This window comes from Dendrobates tinctorius, unplaced genomic scaffold (assembly GCF_039654945.1).
Source record: "Dendrobates tinctorius isolate UK_male_01 unplaced genomic scaffold, ASM3965494v1 ptg000102l, whole genome shotgun sequence".
NCBI classification, from domain to species: Eukaryota; Metazoa; Chordata; class Amphibia; order Anura; family Dendrobatidae; genus Dendrobates; species Dendrobates tinctorius.
In genome coordinates, this window is record NW_027361770.1 from 32452269 (window position 1) to 32468118 (window position 15850).

Sequence of the window (15850 nt, forward strand, 5' to 3'; positions counted from 1 at the left end):
AAATTAACTAAATGATTACCCAAGTATTGATACACCTCATGCTTCTGCTTTTTACACAGCCTCCTCCTGCACCCCAAGCTCCTCCTTTTAGTACCAGCCACAGGGGATATATATTATAGTAGTATCATACACAGGGTATATACAGTGGGGCAAAAAAGTATTTAGTCAGTCAGCAATAGTGCAAGTTCCACCACTTAAAAAGATGAGAGGCGTCTGTAATTTACATCATAGGTAGACCTCAACTATGGGAGACAAACTGAGATAAAAAAATCCAGAAAATCACATTGTCTGGTTTTTTTTTTCATTTTATTTGCATATTATGGTGGAAAATAAGTATTTGGTCAGAAACAAAATTTCATCTCAATACTTTGTGATATATCCTTTGTTGGCAATGACAGAGGTCAAACGTTTTCTGTAAGTCTTCACAAGGTTGCCACACACGGTTGTTGGTATGTTGGCCCATTCCTCCATGCAGATCTCCTCTAGAGCAGTGATGTTTTTGGCTTTTCGCTTGGCAACACGGACTTTCAACTCCCTCCAAAGGTTTTCTATAGGGTTGAGATCTGGAGACTGGCTAGGCCACTCCAGGACCTTGAAATGCTTCTTACGAAGCCACTCCTTCGTTGCCCTGGCGGTGTGCTTTGGATCATTGTCATGTTGAAAGACCCAGCCACGTTTCATCATCAATGCCCTTGCTGATGGAAGGAGGTTTGCACTCAAAATCTCACGATACATGGCCCCATTCATTCTTTCATGTACCCGGATCAGTCATCCTGGCCCCTTTGCAGAGAAACAGCCCCAAAGCATGATGTTTCCACCACCATGCTTTACAGTAGGTATGGTGTTTGATGGATGCAACTCAGTATTCTTTTTCCTCCAAACACGACAAGTTGTGTTTCTACCAAACAGTTCCAGTTTGGTTTCATCAGACCATAGGACATTCTCCCAAAACTCCTCTGGATCATCCAAATGCTTTCTAGCAAACTTCAGACGGGCCCGGACATGTACAGGCTTAAGCAGTGGGACACGTCTGGCACTGCAGGATCTGAGTCCATGGTGGCGTAGTGTGTTACTTATGGTAGGCCTTGTTACATTGGTCCCAGCTCTCTGCAGTTCATTCACTAGGTCCCCCCGCGTGGTTCTGGGATTTTTGCTCACCGTTCTTGTGATCATTCTGACCCCACGGGGTGGGATTTTGCGTGGAGCACCAGATCGAGGGAGATTATCAGTGGTCTTTTATGTCTTCCATTTTCTAATTATTGCTCCCACAGTTGATTTCTTCACTCCAAGCTGGTTGGCTATTGCAGATTCAGTGTTCCCAGCCTGGTGCAGGGCTACAATTTTGTTTCTGGTGTCCTTTGACAGCTCTTTGGTCTTCACCATAGTGGAGTTTGGAGTCAGACTGTTTGAGGGTGTGCACAGGTGTCTTTTTATACTGATAACAAGTTTAAACAGGTGCCATTACTACAGGTAATGAGTGGAGGAAAGAGGAGACTCTTAACCCCTTCCTGACATGAGACGTACTATCCCGTCCACGGTACCCGGGCCCGTATGACCGGGGACGGGATAGTACGTCTACCGCGATCAGCGGCGCCCACGTGGTGAGCGCCGCTGATCGCGGCCGGGTGTCAGCTGATTATCACAGCTGACACCCGGCACTATGTGTCAGGGGCGGTCACGGACCGCCCCCGACACATTAACCCCTTGCACACCGCGATCAAACGCGATCGCGGTGTACCGGGAGTTAAAGGGAAGCATCGGCAGGGAGGGGGCTCCCTCCGTGCTTCCCTGAGCCCCCCACGGCAGCGCAATGTGCAGCGCTGCTGCGGGGGACTCCTATCCTCCAGGCCCCCGAATCCAAGATGGCGACGGGGGCCTTCGGGGGCCTGGGGAAGCTGGCTTCCTCAGTGCCTGCAAAGCGCAGGCATGAGGAAGCCTTTTGCACTGCCTGTGACAGATTGCTGATCTGTCACAGTGATCTGTGATGTGACAGATCAGCGATCTGTCACAGGACAGTGATGTCCCACCTGGGACTATGTAATAAAGTAAAAAAAAATTTAAAAAAAAGTGTAAAAATAAATTAAAAAAAAATCGCCAAATAAATTAGTAAAAAAAAAAAAAAATATTCCCCAATAAATTCATTTTTTTTAAATAATAAAAAAAAAAAAAACAATAAATGTACACATATTAGGTATCGCCGCGTCCGTAACGACCTGCCCTATAAAACTGTCCCATTAGTTAACCCCTTTAGCGAACCCCTTAAAAAATAAAAATAAAAAACGAAGCAAAAAATAATGATTTATTATCATACCGCCAAACAAAAAGTGCAATAACGCGAGATCAAAAAGACGCATATAAATATCCATGGTACCGCTGAAAACGTCATCTTGTCCCGCAAAAAACAAGCCGCCACACAGCATCATCAGCAAAAAAATAAAAAAGTTATAACTCGCAGAATAAAGCGATGCAAAAATAATTATTTTTTATATAAAATAGTTTTCATTGCATAAAACCGACAAAAACATAAAAAAACGACCTAAATGAGGTATCGCTGTAACCGTACTGACCCGAAGAATAAAAGCGCTTTATCAATTTTACCGCACGCGGAACGGTGTAAACGCACCCCCCCCAAAAGAAATTCATGAAACGCTGGTTTTTGTTCATTCTGCGTCCCAAAAATCGGAATAAAAAGCGATCAAAAAATTTCACGTGCCCGAAAATGGTACCAATAAAAACGTCAACTCGTCCCGCAAAAAATAAGACCTCACATGACTCGGTGGGTCAAAATACGGAAAAATTATAGCTCTCAATATGTGGTGATGCAAAAACTATTTTTACAATAAAAAGCGTCTTTTAGCGTGCGACAGCCGCCAAACATAAAAACCGCCATAAATAGTAAATCAAACCCCCCGTTATCACCCCTTTAGTTAGGGAAAAATAATAAAATAAAAAAAATGTATTTATTTCCATTTTTCCATTAGGGTTAGGGCTAGGGTTAGGGCTAGGGGTGTGTTGGGGTAGGGTTAGGGCTAGGGTTAGGGCTAGGGTTAGGGTTAGGGCTAGGGCTAGGGCTAGGGTTAGGGCTAGGGTTAGGGCTAGGGTTAGGGGCGTGTTGGGGTTCGGGTTGGAGTTAGAATTGGGGGTTTCCACTGTTTGGGCACATCAGGGGCTCTCCAAATGCAACATGGCGTCTGATCTCAATTCCAGCCAATTCTGAGTTGAAAAAGTCAAATGGTGCTCCTTCCCTTCCAAGCTCTGCTATGCGCCCAAACAGTGTTTTACCCCCTCATGTAGGGTATCAGCCTACTCAGGACAAATTGCAAAACAATTTTTGGGGTCCAATTTCTCCTGTTACCCTTAGGAAAATAAAAAATTGGGGGCAAAAATATCATTTTTGTGGAAGAAAAATGATTTTTTTATTTTCACGTCCGAGTGTTATAAACTTCTGTGAAGCACTTGGGGGTTCAAAGTGCTCACCACACATCTAGATAAGTTCCGTGGGGGGTCTAGTGTCCAAAATGGGGTCACTTGTGGGGAGTTTCAATAGTTTAGGTACATCAGGGGCTCTCCAAACGCACATGACAACCGCAGACCATTCCATCAAAGTCTGCGTTCCAAAACGTCACTGCTTCCCTTCCGAGCCCCGACGTGTGTCCATACAGTAGTTTTCTCCCACATATGGGGTGTCAGCGTACTCAGGACAAATTGGACAACAACTTTTGGGGTCCAATTTCTCCTGGTACCCTTGGGAAAATAAAAAAAATGGTGACTAAAAGATCATGTTTGTGGAAAAAATACGAATTTTTTATTTTCACGCCCGGGCGTTGTAAACTTCTGTGAAGCACTGGGGGGGTCAAAGTGCTCACCACACATCTAGATAAGTTCCTTGGGGGGTCTAGTTTACAAAATGGTGTCATTTGTGGGGGGTTTCCACTGTTTAGGTACATTAGGGGCTCTCCAAAGGCAACATGACACCCGCAGACCATTCCATCAAAGTCTGCATTCCAAAACGTCACTACTTCCCTTCCGAGCCCTGACGTGTGCCCATACAGTAGTTTTCTCCCACATATGGGGTAGCAGCGTACTCAGGACAAATTGGAAAACAACTTTTGGGGTCCAATTTCTCCTGGTACCCTTGGGAAAATAAAAAAAATGGTGACTAAAAGATCATGTTTGTGGAAAAAATACGAATTTTTTATTTTCACGCCCGGGAGTTGTAAACTTCTGTGAAGCACTGGGGGGGTCAAAGTGCTCACCACACATCTAGATAAGTTCCTTGGGGGGTCTAGTTTACAAAATGGTGTCATTTGTGGGGGGTTTCCACTGTTTAGGTACATTAGGGGCTCTCCAAAGGCAACATGACACCCGCAGACCATTCCATCAAAGTCTGCATTCCAAAACGTCACTACTTCCCTTCCGAGCCCTGACGTGTGCCCATACAGTAGTTTTCTCCCACATATGGGGTAGCAGCGTACTCAGGACAAATTGGAAAACAACTTTTGGGGTCCAATTTCTCCTGGTACCCTTGGGAAAATAAAAAAATGGTGACTAAAAGATCATGTTTGTGGAAAAAATACGAATTTTTTATTTTCACGCCCGGGCGTTGTAAACTTCTGTGAAGCACTGGGGGGGTCAAAGTGCTCACCACACATCTAGATAAGTTCCTTGGGGGGTCTAGTTTACAAAATGGTGTCATTTGTGGGGGGTTTCCACTGTTTAGGTACATTAGGGGCTCTCCAAAGGCAATATCACACCCGCAGACCATTCCATCAAAGTCTGCATTCCAAAACGTCACTACTTCCCTTCCGAGCCCCGACGTGTGCCCATACAGTAGTTTTCTCCCACATATGGGGTATCAGCATACTCAGGACAAATTGGACAACAACTTTTGGGGTCCAATTTCTCCTGGTACCCTTGGGAAAATAAAAAAATGGTGACTAAAAGATCATGTTTGTGGAAAAAATACGAATTTTTTATTTTCACGCCCGGGCGTTGTAAACTTCTGTGAAGCACTGGGGGGGTCAAAGTGCTCACCACACATCTAGATAAGTTCCTTAGGGGGTCTAGTTTCCAAAATGGTGTCATTTGTGGGGGGTTTCCACTGTTTTGGTACATCAGGGGTTTTCCAAACGCGACATGGTGTCCGATCTCAATTCCAGCCAAAAACGTCAAATGGCGCTGCTTCCCTTCCGAGCTCTGCCATGCGCCCAAATAGTGGTTTACCCCCACATGTGGGGTATCAGCGTACTCAGGACAAATTGCACAATAACTTTTAGGGTCCTGTTACCCTTGGGAAAATAAAAATTGGGGTGAAAAGATCATTTTTGTGGAAAAAATATGATTTTTTAATTGTACCGCTGTACGTTATAAACTTCTGTAAAGCCCTTGTGGGTTCAAAGTTCTCACCACATATCTAGATAAGTTCCTTGGGGGGTCTAGTTTCCAAAATGGGGTCACTTGTAGGGGGTTTCCACTGTTTAGGTACATCAGGGACTCTCCAAACGTGACATGGTGTCCAATCTGAATTCCAGCCAATTTTGCATTGAAAAAGTCAAATGGCGCTCCTTCCATTCTGAGCTCTGCCATGCGCCGAAACAGTCGTTCCCCCCCCACATATCAGGTATCTGCGTACTCAGGACAAATTGCACAATAACTTTTGCAGTTCAATTTCTCCTGTTACCCTTGGTAAAATAAAAAAAATTGAACCTGAAGTATTTTTTTTATGAAAAAAAGTTAGATGTTCATTTTTTTTTAAATATTCAAAAAAATTCCTGTGACGCACCTAAAGGGTTAATAAACTTCTTGAATGTGGTTTTGAGCACCTTAAGGGGTGCAGTTTTTAGAATGGTGTCACTTTTGTGTATTTTCTATCATATAGACCCCTCAAAGTGGCTTCAAATGTGATGTGGTCCTAAAAATAAAATGGTGTTGTAAAAATGAGAAATCGCTGGTCAACTTTTAACCCTTATAACTTCCTAACAAAAAAAAATTTTGGTTCCAAAATTGTGCTGATGTAAAGTAAACATGTGGGAAATGTTAGTTATCAAGTTTTTTGTGTGCCTTATCTCTGTGATTTAAGGGCATAAAAATTCAAAGTTGGAAAATTGCGAAATTTTCAAAATTTTCGCCAAATTTCCGTTTTTCTCACAAATAAACGCAAGTTATTTGAATGAAATTTTACCACTAACATGAAGTACAATATGTCACGAGAAAACAATGTCAGAATCACCGGGATCCATGGAAGCGTTCGAGAGTTATGACCTCATAAAGGTACAGTGGTCAGAATTGTAAAAATTGGCCCGGTCATGAACGTGCAAACCACCCTTGGGGGTGAAGGGGTTAAAGAAGAAGTTACAGGTCTGTGAGAGCCAGAAATCTTGTTTGCTTGTTTCTGACCAAATACTTATTTTCCACCATAATATGCAAATAAAATGAAAAAAAAACAGACAATGTGATTTTCTGGATTTTTTTTTCTCAGTTTGTCTCCCATAGTTGAGGTCTACCTATGATGTAAATTACAGACGCCTCTCATCTTTTTAAGTGGTGGAACTTGCACTATTGCTGACTGACTAAATACTTTTTTGCCCCACTGTATAGTATAGTAGTATAAGCCACAGGGAATATATACCGTCCCGCTCTCCACTCACGGTCCTGCTCTCTCCCTCCAAAACCCCTGTCTCCACTGGCCGTCCCGCTCTCTCCCTCCAAAGCCCCACTTTCACGCCTCAGCCCTGATGTCTCCCTCTGCAGCCCAGCTCTCCATCCACAGTCACGCTCTCTCCTTCCGCAGCCCAACTCTCCAATCGCCGTTCCGCATTCTCCCTCCACAGCCCCTGTCTCACTGGCAGTCCCGCTCTCTCCCTCATCAGCCCAGCTCTCCACCCACCATCACACTCTCTCCTTCCATAGCCCCACTCTCCACCCGCCGTCCCGCTCTCTCCCACTGCAGCCCTGCTCTCCATGTACCATCCTGCTCTCCCTCACAGCCCCACTCTCCATCCGTGTCCCGCTCTCTCCCTCGCAGCTCCGCTCTCCACCTGCGTCCCGCACTTTCCCTTTGCGGCCCTGCTCTCCACCCGCCAGTGGGCAGGGCTATGTGGAGTGAGCGTGGCTTGATACACACATATATACACTCAGCTTTATATAGATTTTGCGTGACACCACTCTGATTTAAGCGTACAAAAATGAAAGTTTGAAAACTGCAAACATTTTCAACATTTTTACCAAATTTCCGTTTTTTTTTTCATAAATAAACGCAAGTTATATAGTCATGGCCAAAAGTTTTGACACAAATATTAATTTTTACAAAGTCTACTGCTTCATTTTTTCTAATGGCAATTTGCATATACTCCAGAATGTTATAAAGAGTGATCAGCTTAACAGCAATTACTTGTAAAGTCAATATTTGCCTAGAAAATTAACTTTATCCCCCAAAACACATTTCAACATCATTGCAGCCCTGCCTTAAAAGGACCAGCTAACATCGTTTCAGTGATTGCTCCATTAACACAGGTGTGGGTGTTGATGAGGACAGGGCTGGAGATCAATCTGTCATGATTAAGTAAGAATGACACCACTGGACACTTTAAAAGGAGGCTGGTGCTTGGCATCATTGTTTCTCTTCTGTTAACCATGGTTATCTCTAAAGAAACACGTGCAGTCATCATTGCACTACACAAAAATGGCCTAACAGGGAAGAGTATCGCAGCTAGAAAGATTGTTGACTGAGGTGCAATCTATTGCATCATCAAGAACTTCAAGGAGAGAGGTTCCCTTGTTGCCAAAAAGGCTCCAGGGCGCCCAAAAAGACCAGCAAGCGCCAGGACCGTCTCTTAAAAGTGTTTCAGCTGCGGGATCAGCCACCAGCAGTGCAGAGCTTGCTCAGGAATGGCAGCAGGCAGGTGTGAGTGCATCTGCATGCACTGTGAGGCGGAGACTCTTGGAGCAAGGCCTGGTCTCAAGGAGGGCAGCAAAGAAGCCACTTCTCTCCAGGAAAAACATCATGGACAGACTGATATTCTGCAAGAGGTACAGGGAGTGGACTGCTGAGGACTGGGGTAAAGTCATTTTCTCTGATGAATCCCCTTTTCGATTGTTTGGGACATCTGGAAAACGGCTTATTCGGAGAAGACCAGGTGAGCGCTACCACCAGTCTTGTCTCATGCCAACTGTCAAGCATCCTGAAACCATTCATGTGTGGGGTTGCTTCTCAGCCAAGGGAATGGGCTCTCAGTCTTGCCTAAAAACATAGCCATGAATAAAGAATGGTACCAGAATGTCCTCCAAGAGCAACTTCTCCCAACCGTCCAAGAGCAGTTTGGCGATCAACAATGCCTTTTTCAACATGATGGAGCACCTCGCCATAAAGCAAAGGTGATAACTAAATGGCTCAGGGAACAAAACAGAGATTTTGGGACCATGGCCTGGAAACTCCCCAGATCTTAATCCCATTGAGAACTTGTGGTCAATCATCAAGAGACGGGTGGACAAACAAAAACCTTCAAATTCAGACAAAATAAAAGCATTGATTTTGCAAGAATGGACTGCTATCAGTCAGGATTTGATCCAGAAGTTGATTGAGAGCATGCCAGGGAGAATTGCTGAGGTCCTGAAGAAGAAGGGTCAACACTGCAAATATTGACTTGCTGCATTAACTCATTCTAACTGTCAATATAACCTTTTGCTACTCATAATATGATTGCAATTATATTTCTGTATGTGATAAAAACATCTGACAAACACACATAAAAACCAGAGGCCAGCAGATCATGTGAAAATATAATATTTGTGTCATTCTCAAAACTTTTCGCCATGACTGTATAGAAGAAATTATACCACTAACATGAAGTACAATATGTCACGAGAAAACAATCTCAGAATCAGTGGGATACGTTGAAGCATTCTAGGGATATAACCTCATAAAGTGACAGTGGTCAGAATTGTAAAAATTAGCTTGGTCATTAAGTACCAAATTGGCTCTGTCACTAAAGGGTTAAGGTTTCGTTTTGACACTGCTGTGCATTTTTGTTCTTTTTATGTTATGCTTTTTTCAGGGGAATTTTGGGTGTAAACAGCACGACAATGACACCATGTGCACATAATCTCAGAGAGCAAAAACAATTATTTTTGTTCTAATTAAGAAAGATTGTTATAAAACTCTCCCCAACATGAACATAATCCAGTTAACTTACACCAGTTTTCCCTTATCATTAGCACTACTTAGGCTGGTTTCACATTTGTGTATGTTTTATAATTTTCCCCGAAGTACCAACACTACTTCTAGCTCCATTAAGGCCGTGCGGATGTATTTTGGTGCGGTCACCGCACCGTCAAAACGACGCATGCGGAGGCATCCGTACGGCCAATGCTAAAGATAGAGGCCGCATGCCGGAGATGACCGGAGAAGGCACGGCAGTGGGCGGAGCCTCACGGAGGAAGTCCGCATCCCTCCGCAGCTCCTCCATACGCAAATGTGAAACTAGCCTTAATGTAGCTAGAGAAAAGAAGTAGTGTTGGTACTTCGGGGGGGGAACCAAAAGCACAAAGCAATATAGAACCCGGTATGTACTACAAAGGTTCTACCAGTAACTGCATGTTACGCAGTCTTACTTTCCATGACAGCCAGTCCAAATTCTCAACTCCCCAAACTATAGAGAAATGAATTAGAACAATCTAACAACATAGTCTTTACTATTGTCACTTTGGGTTTTGTGGTGAATTCCCTAGGGCTCATTTACACGCCGTACATGTGGGTGCAGCATTTAAAGAAAGCCGCATAGAGCAAACAAAAGTACCTTTCCAGGTTTAACCAAATACAAACTAATTAACGAGTGCACTGAATCATGTCGACAAACATTGTGCTTACATGGAGTAAATGTGAAACAAGGCTTTCCCACCAATTAATTTTTATTGCAGCCCTGGGCTACTGTGATCTTTTCAAGGCTCCCTTGATTTAGCATAAATTCATTTCACCTGTGTATCACACAATCATGTGATTTTACAAGGGAACAACTGTTCCCCTGCAAAATCAAGAGATTATGTCACAAACATCCTTTTCTTCCCAGGGAAACACCGCTGTGCCACTGACCCGAACTGAACACGCTATGTAGCTGTGCCTCAGCACTGGAGGAGCGCAGTGGTAGTGAAGTTTGCCGATTTGGGGGTTAAACCTACATTCCAGTGATCAGGACCCATTTAGAGCAGTGACTATAAGCTTTAGGCCTGAGACACACCAGAGTATCACATGCGATATACTAATGACCCTCGGCTCCTGCTCTGCTGTGAGTGGGAGAGAGTGTCAGAGCTCTGTCCTCTGATCATCTCGCATCAGAGACTCTAAGAACAGCTGCTGAGGAGATGGAGAAAGTAATTTCTCCATCTCCTCCATTACCGGCGACCGCAGGAATTGCACTGCACTCACGTAATATCCGAGTGCAGTGCGATGTTACCCTCGCACCCTTAGGCCTCTTTCACGCATCCGTTTTGCGCCGTCAGGCGAGATCCAGCTTTTTTTTGTAAAACCAGATCCGGCGAAATGCAATGCCGGATCCGGTTTTTCCCCATTGACTTGTATTAGCGCCGGGTGGCATTGCGGTTTGTCCGTTTTTTTGCCAGATCCGGCTATTTGCCTCATTCCGGCGTCTGGAAAAAAACGGCTACTGTAACGTTTTTTGTCTCCGGCGACAAAGCCGGAAGCGCTGGATCCGACGCTTTCGGCTTTTTGCCACAAAGAAAGTCTATGGGCGCCGGAATGCGCGGGATCCAGAAAAAGATGGATCCAGCCACCGGATCCATTTTTTTTAAGTCTGCGCATGCTCAGATCCAATTGGCCAGCCCCCAGGAAACAGATATAACCTGCTAGATGGATCCGGCAGAAAAACGGATCCGTTTCTACAGTTCTCCAAAATTTACGCCGGATCCGGTTTTTCTAAAAATAGCCAGATCCTGCCTGACGGCAAAAAACTGATGTGTGAAAGTAGCCTTAGATTCACAGATGCAATTGCAGCATGCTGCGATTGTTTTCGCATGCCGAACAGCATGAGGAAATAATCACAGATGTGAGCTGCCCCATAGGTTACCATTCGGCCGATTGCAATCTGATTGTTTATCGGATTACATGGCGAGTGGGAGGCAGCCCTTCTAGAACAGAGCTTACAAGCACTGTGCATGTTTAGCCATCACTACTAGACTGCAGCAGTGGCCATGAAACTAGACAATTAGCAGTATACAAAATAAGACAAAAAAAATAAAAATAAACATAGATCCTGAGGTTATTGCTATGTAATCTGAAAACAGCATTTTGTAGAGGCGGATTACAGTGATGTGTCCCTTACTAAGCTAGGTTTTGTTGTTTTCAATACAATCAGTACGAGATTATCACTGTGCACTCTAGTCGATTGCTCTGTGCAACCATGCGATGTGTTTGATTGACAGCTTTCTGTTAATGTACACTGTACACAGAAAGGTGCCAATCAGTGATACGTGTGGGATTTTACTGAGCATGACTATATCTGCAGCAGAGAAAAAACAGGGATTGTATCAAAAACGACAGCATGCAAACCAGAAAGTGACAATGCAGGAATCAGGGTCTCAGCCCCTACGTATCTCTGCTCTCAGATTATATAGCAAAATCCAGCTGACAGATTCCCTTTAAGCATTCATACAATGAAGGGTATCTCAGGAGCTTGCGCTTTTTTGTCTTATTTTGTCTACTGCTGATTACCTCGGTTTCTGGCCACTACTGCAGTCTCATGTGTCAATCCGACACATTTCTGGAATCAGGGTCTCAGCTGGTCTCCGATTATACTGCAAAAACCTGGTTACAGTTGTATAGCAGGGAAGTGCAGATCAATATTTTCACTGGTGGTTGACAGTAGTTTAGGAGTAGTGAAATGTGTAAAAGTAAGTTCCCTGATGGTTTAGAGTATGGAAGGGCTTACTAGTATCATCCCTGGTGGCATACAGTAGTGAAGGGCTTACTAGTATCATCTCTGGTGGCTTTCAGTAGTGAAGCACCTGCTTTCCCTTTCTCTGCTTCTTCTCACTGCTGGTGACATATCCCCAATCCTGCCCCCCCCCCCCCCGCCTCATACATCCCACTAATCCCCACCCCTATCTTTCTCACACTAACACAAACGACCGAAATCCCTAACACGTAAAACCTGTGCCACTGACCCCCTCCCTCCCACACCCTCTTTCTGGAGCACTTTGGAATGCTCGCTCCATCTGCAACAAGCTCCACGTGATCCATGACCTCTTTACCTCCCGCAACCTTTCCTTCCTGGCCCTCACTGAGACCTGACTGACACACCCTGATACGGCCTCCCCGGCCGCACTGAGTTATGGCAGCCTCCACTTTACCCACACTCCTCGCCCTGGCAACAGATATGGTGGAGGAGTGGGTTTCCTCCTTTCTAAAAACTGCTCCTTCAACCCTATCCAACCCCCAGCCTCCCTTCTTTCGAGGTTCACTCTGTCCGTATTTACTCTCCCTCTAATCTCCAAATGGCTGTCATATACCGACCACCGGGCTCAGCTACTGCCTTCATCGACCAATTCTCCATCTGGCTCCTCCACTTTCTCTCTGCTGACATCCCCACCATCATCATGGGGGACTTCAACATCCCCATTGACCCCCCCCCCCAGCCAGCAGCCTCCAAATTCCTGTCACTTACCTCATCCTTTGGACTTACTCAGTGGTCCTCCACAGCCACCCACACAGATGGACATACATTAGACCTCATCTTCATCCGCCTCTGTTCCCTATCTAATCTCACAATCTCTCCTTTCCCCATATCTGACCATCATCTACTCACCTTCTTATCCTTCCCAGCTGCCCCCCATATCCAGTCACTAGCACATCCTTGCAGAAACCTCGCATACCTAGACATCCACAGACTCTCACACTCTCTTCTACCTCTGTCCTCAATATCTTCACTCCACAACACGGACAGTGCCACCGCTTTCTACAAAGCTACCCTCACATCAGGCATAGACTCAGTCGCTCCTCTCATGCATGGCAAAGTGCGACAAACCAATAGGCAACCCTGGCACAACAACCTCACCAAAAAACTTCGACAAGCATCCAGGGTCGCGGAGCGGCGTTGGAAGAAAACACGTCTGCCAGACAACTTCACTGCTTTCAAACAAGCTACACTTGCCTTTAAATCAGCCCTCACCTCTGCTAAACAGACCTATTTCACAAACCTTGTATCTTCACTATCCCACAACAACTGTTCAGCACATTCAACTCTCTCCTCCGCCCACCACTGCCACATCCAACTCCCCTCATCTCTACTGAGGACTTTGCCACCTACTTCAAAAAAAGATGGACCAAACAAGGCAAACCTTTACAGTTCCACCACCCCAACCACTCCACATACCAGACCTCTGCCCTTCCCTAATAACCTCCCTCTCCAACATCACTGAAGGAGAGCTTACTCATCTTCTTTCCAAATCACGCCTCACCACCTGTGCACTTGACCCCATCCCTTCACACCTGCTTCCCAACCTCACTAACATGATCATTCCAGCCCTAACCCATCTCTTCAACCTATCCCTAACTTCTGGTACCTTCCCCTCTGCCTTCAAACATGCCACCATAACACCCATCCTCAAAAAATCAAACCTTGACCCAACTGCTGTGCCCAGCTATCGCCCCATATCACTGCTCCCGTTTGCTTCGAAACTCCTTGAACAGCATGTCCATGCTCAACTTTCCTCCCACCTCTCATCTAACTCCCTCCTTGACATCCTGCAATCTGGCTTCCGCCCCCACAACTGCACTGAAACTGCCCTGACCAAAATTACTAATGACTTACTCACAGCCAAAGCTAACAGACAGTTCTCCATCCTCCTCCTTCTTGACCTGTCCTCTGCCTTTGACACAGTTGACCACTGCTACAGATTCTTTCTTCCCTTGGCATCAAAGACCTTGTCCTGTCCTGGATTTCCTCATACCTTTCTGACCGCACATTCAGCGTCTCCCACACTACCTCCTCATCCCGCCCCCTCTCTGTTGGAGTCCCCCAAGGCTCTGTCCTGGGACCCCTACTTTTTTTCCCATCTATACTCTTGGCCTAGGACAACTCAAAGTCCAATGGCTTCCAGTACCACCTGTATGCAGATGACACTCAGATCTACGTCTCTGGCCCAGATGCCACCTCTCTGCTGTCCAGAATCCCGGAGTGTCTATCAGCCATATCCTCCTTTTTCACCTCTCGCTTCCTAAAACTCAACGTAGACAAAACTGAACTCATCTTTCCTCCATCTCACGCATCTTCCCTACCCGATCTATCTATTATGGTAAACGGCATCACGCTCTTTCCCGCACCTGAAATCCGCTGCCTCGGAGCAACTCTCGACTCTGCCCAGTCCTTCAAACCACACGTCCAATCTCTTGCCACCTCCAACTCAAAAATATTTCCAGAATCCGTCTCTTCCTCAGTCTACTAAAACTCTTGTACATGCCCTCATCATCTCCCTCCTTGACTACTGCAACACTCTCCTCTGTGGCCTCCCTGCTAACTCTTTTGCACCACTCCAGTCTGTCCTCATTTCTGCTGCCTGACTAATCCACCTCTCTCCTCCCGTCTCCCCCCTCTGCAAATCCCTCCATTGGCTCCCAATTCCCCAACGAATCCAGTTCAAACTACTAACACTGACCTACAAAGTGATCCACAACCTTTCCCCTCCCTATATCTCTGAACTAATCTCCCAATATCTTCCCTCATGTAATCTTCGATCCTCCCAAGACCTCCTACTCTCCTCCACACTTATTCGTTCCTCACACAACCGCCTCCCAGATTTCTCCCGAATATCCCCTATCCTCTGGAATGCCATGCCTCAACACGTCCGATTATCCACCACCCTCGCATCCTTCAAACGGAACCTGAAAACCCATCTTTTCAAGAAAGCTTACAGCCTGCAATTACCATTCTGCCGCCTCACCACCGCCTGAGCTGCCGCCTCATCACCACCAGAGCTGCTGCACCCCCGACCTTCTGTCTCTTCCCCACTATCCCGTAGAATGTAAGTCCGCAAGGACAGGGTCCCCTCCCCTCTGTACCAGTCTGTCATTGTAAATTTGTTTACTGTTAACGATATCTATAACTTTGTATGTAATCCCCCTTCTCATGTACATCACCTTGGAATTAATGGCGCTATATAAATAATAATAATAATAATAATAATAATAAAGGGCTTACTAGTATCAGCTCTGGTGGCTTTCAGGAGTGAAGGGCTTACTAGTATCATGTTTGGTGTCTTTCAGTAGTGAAGGGCTTACTAGTATCGTCCCTGGTGGTTTACAGTAGTGAAAGGCTTTCTAGTATCATCCCTGGTGGTTTTCAGTAGTGAAGGGCTTAGGTTTACTAGTATCATCCCTGGTGGTTTACAGTAGCGAAGGGCTTACTAGTATCATCAATGGTGGTTTTCAGTAGTGAAGGGCTTAGGCTTACTAGTATGTTCCCTGGTGGTTTACAGTAGTTTAGGGCTTACTATAATAATAATAAATAATCTTTATTTTTATATAGCGCTAACATATTCCGCAGCGCTTTACAGTTTGCACACATTTTCATCACTGTCCCCGATGGGGGCTCACAATCTAAATTCCCTATCAGTATGTCTTTTGAAGTGTGGGAGGAAACCGGAGTACCCGGAGGAAACCCACGCAAACACGGGGAGAACATACAAACTCCTTGCAGATGTTGTCCTTGGTGGGATTCGAACCCAGGACCCCAGCGCTGCAAGGCTGCAGCGCTAACCACTGAGCCACCATGCTGCCCTTACTAGTATCTTCCCTGGTGGCATTGAGTAGTGAAGGGCTTACTAGTATCGTCCCTGGTGGCTT

At 45.4% G+C, this 15850-nt stretch overlaps 1 protein-coding gene across 2 annotated transcripts in view; it reads right to left on the reverse strand.

Annotated features, from left to right (window-relative positions):
- GALNT4 (polypeptide N-acetylgalactosaminyltransferase 4) overlaps positions 1 to 15850 on the reverse strand; it is a 149287-nt gene that overhangs the window by 120463 nt on the left and 12974 nt on the right. The window lies entirely within an intron of this gene.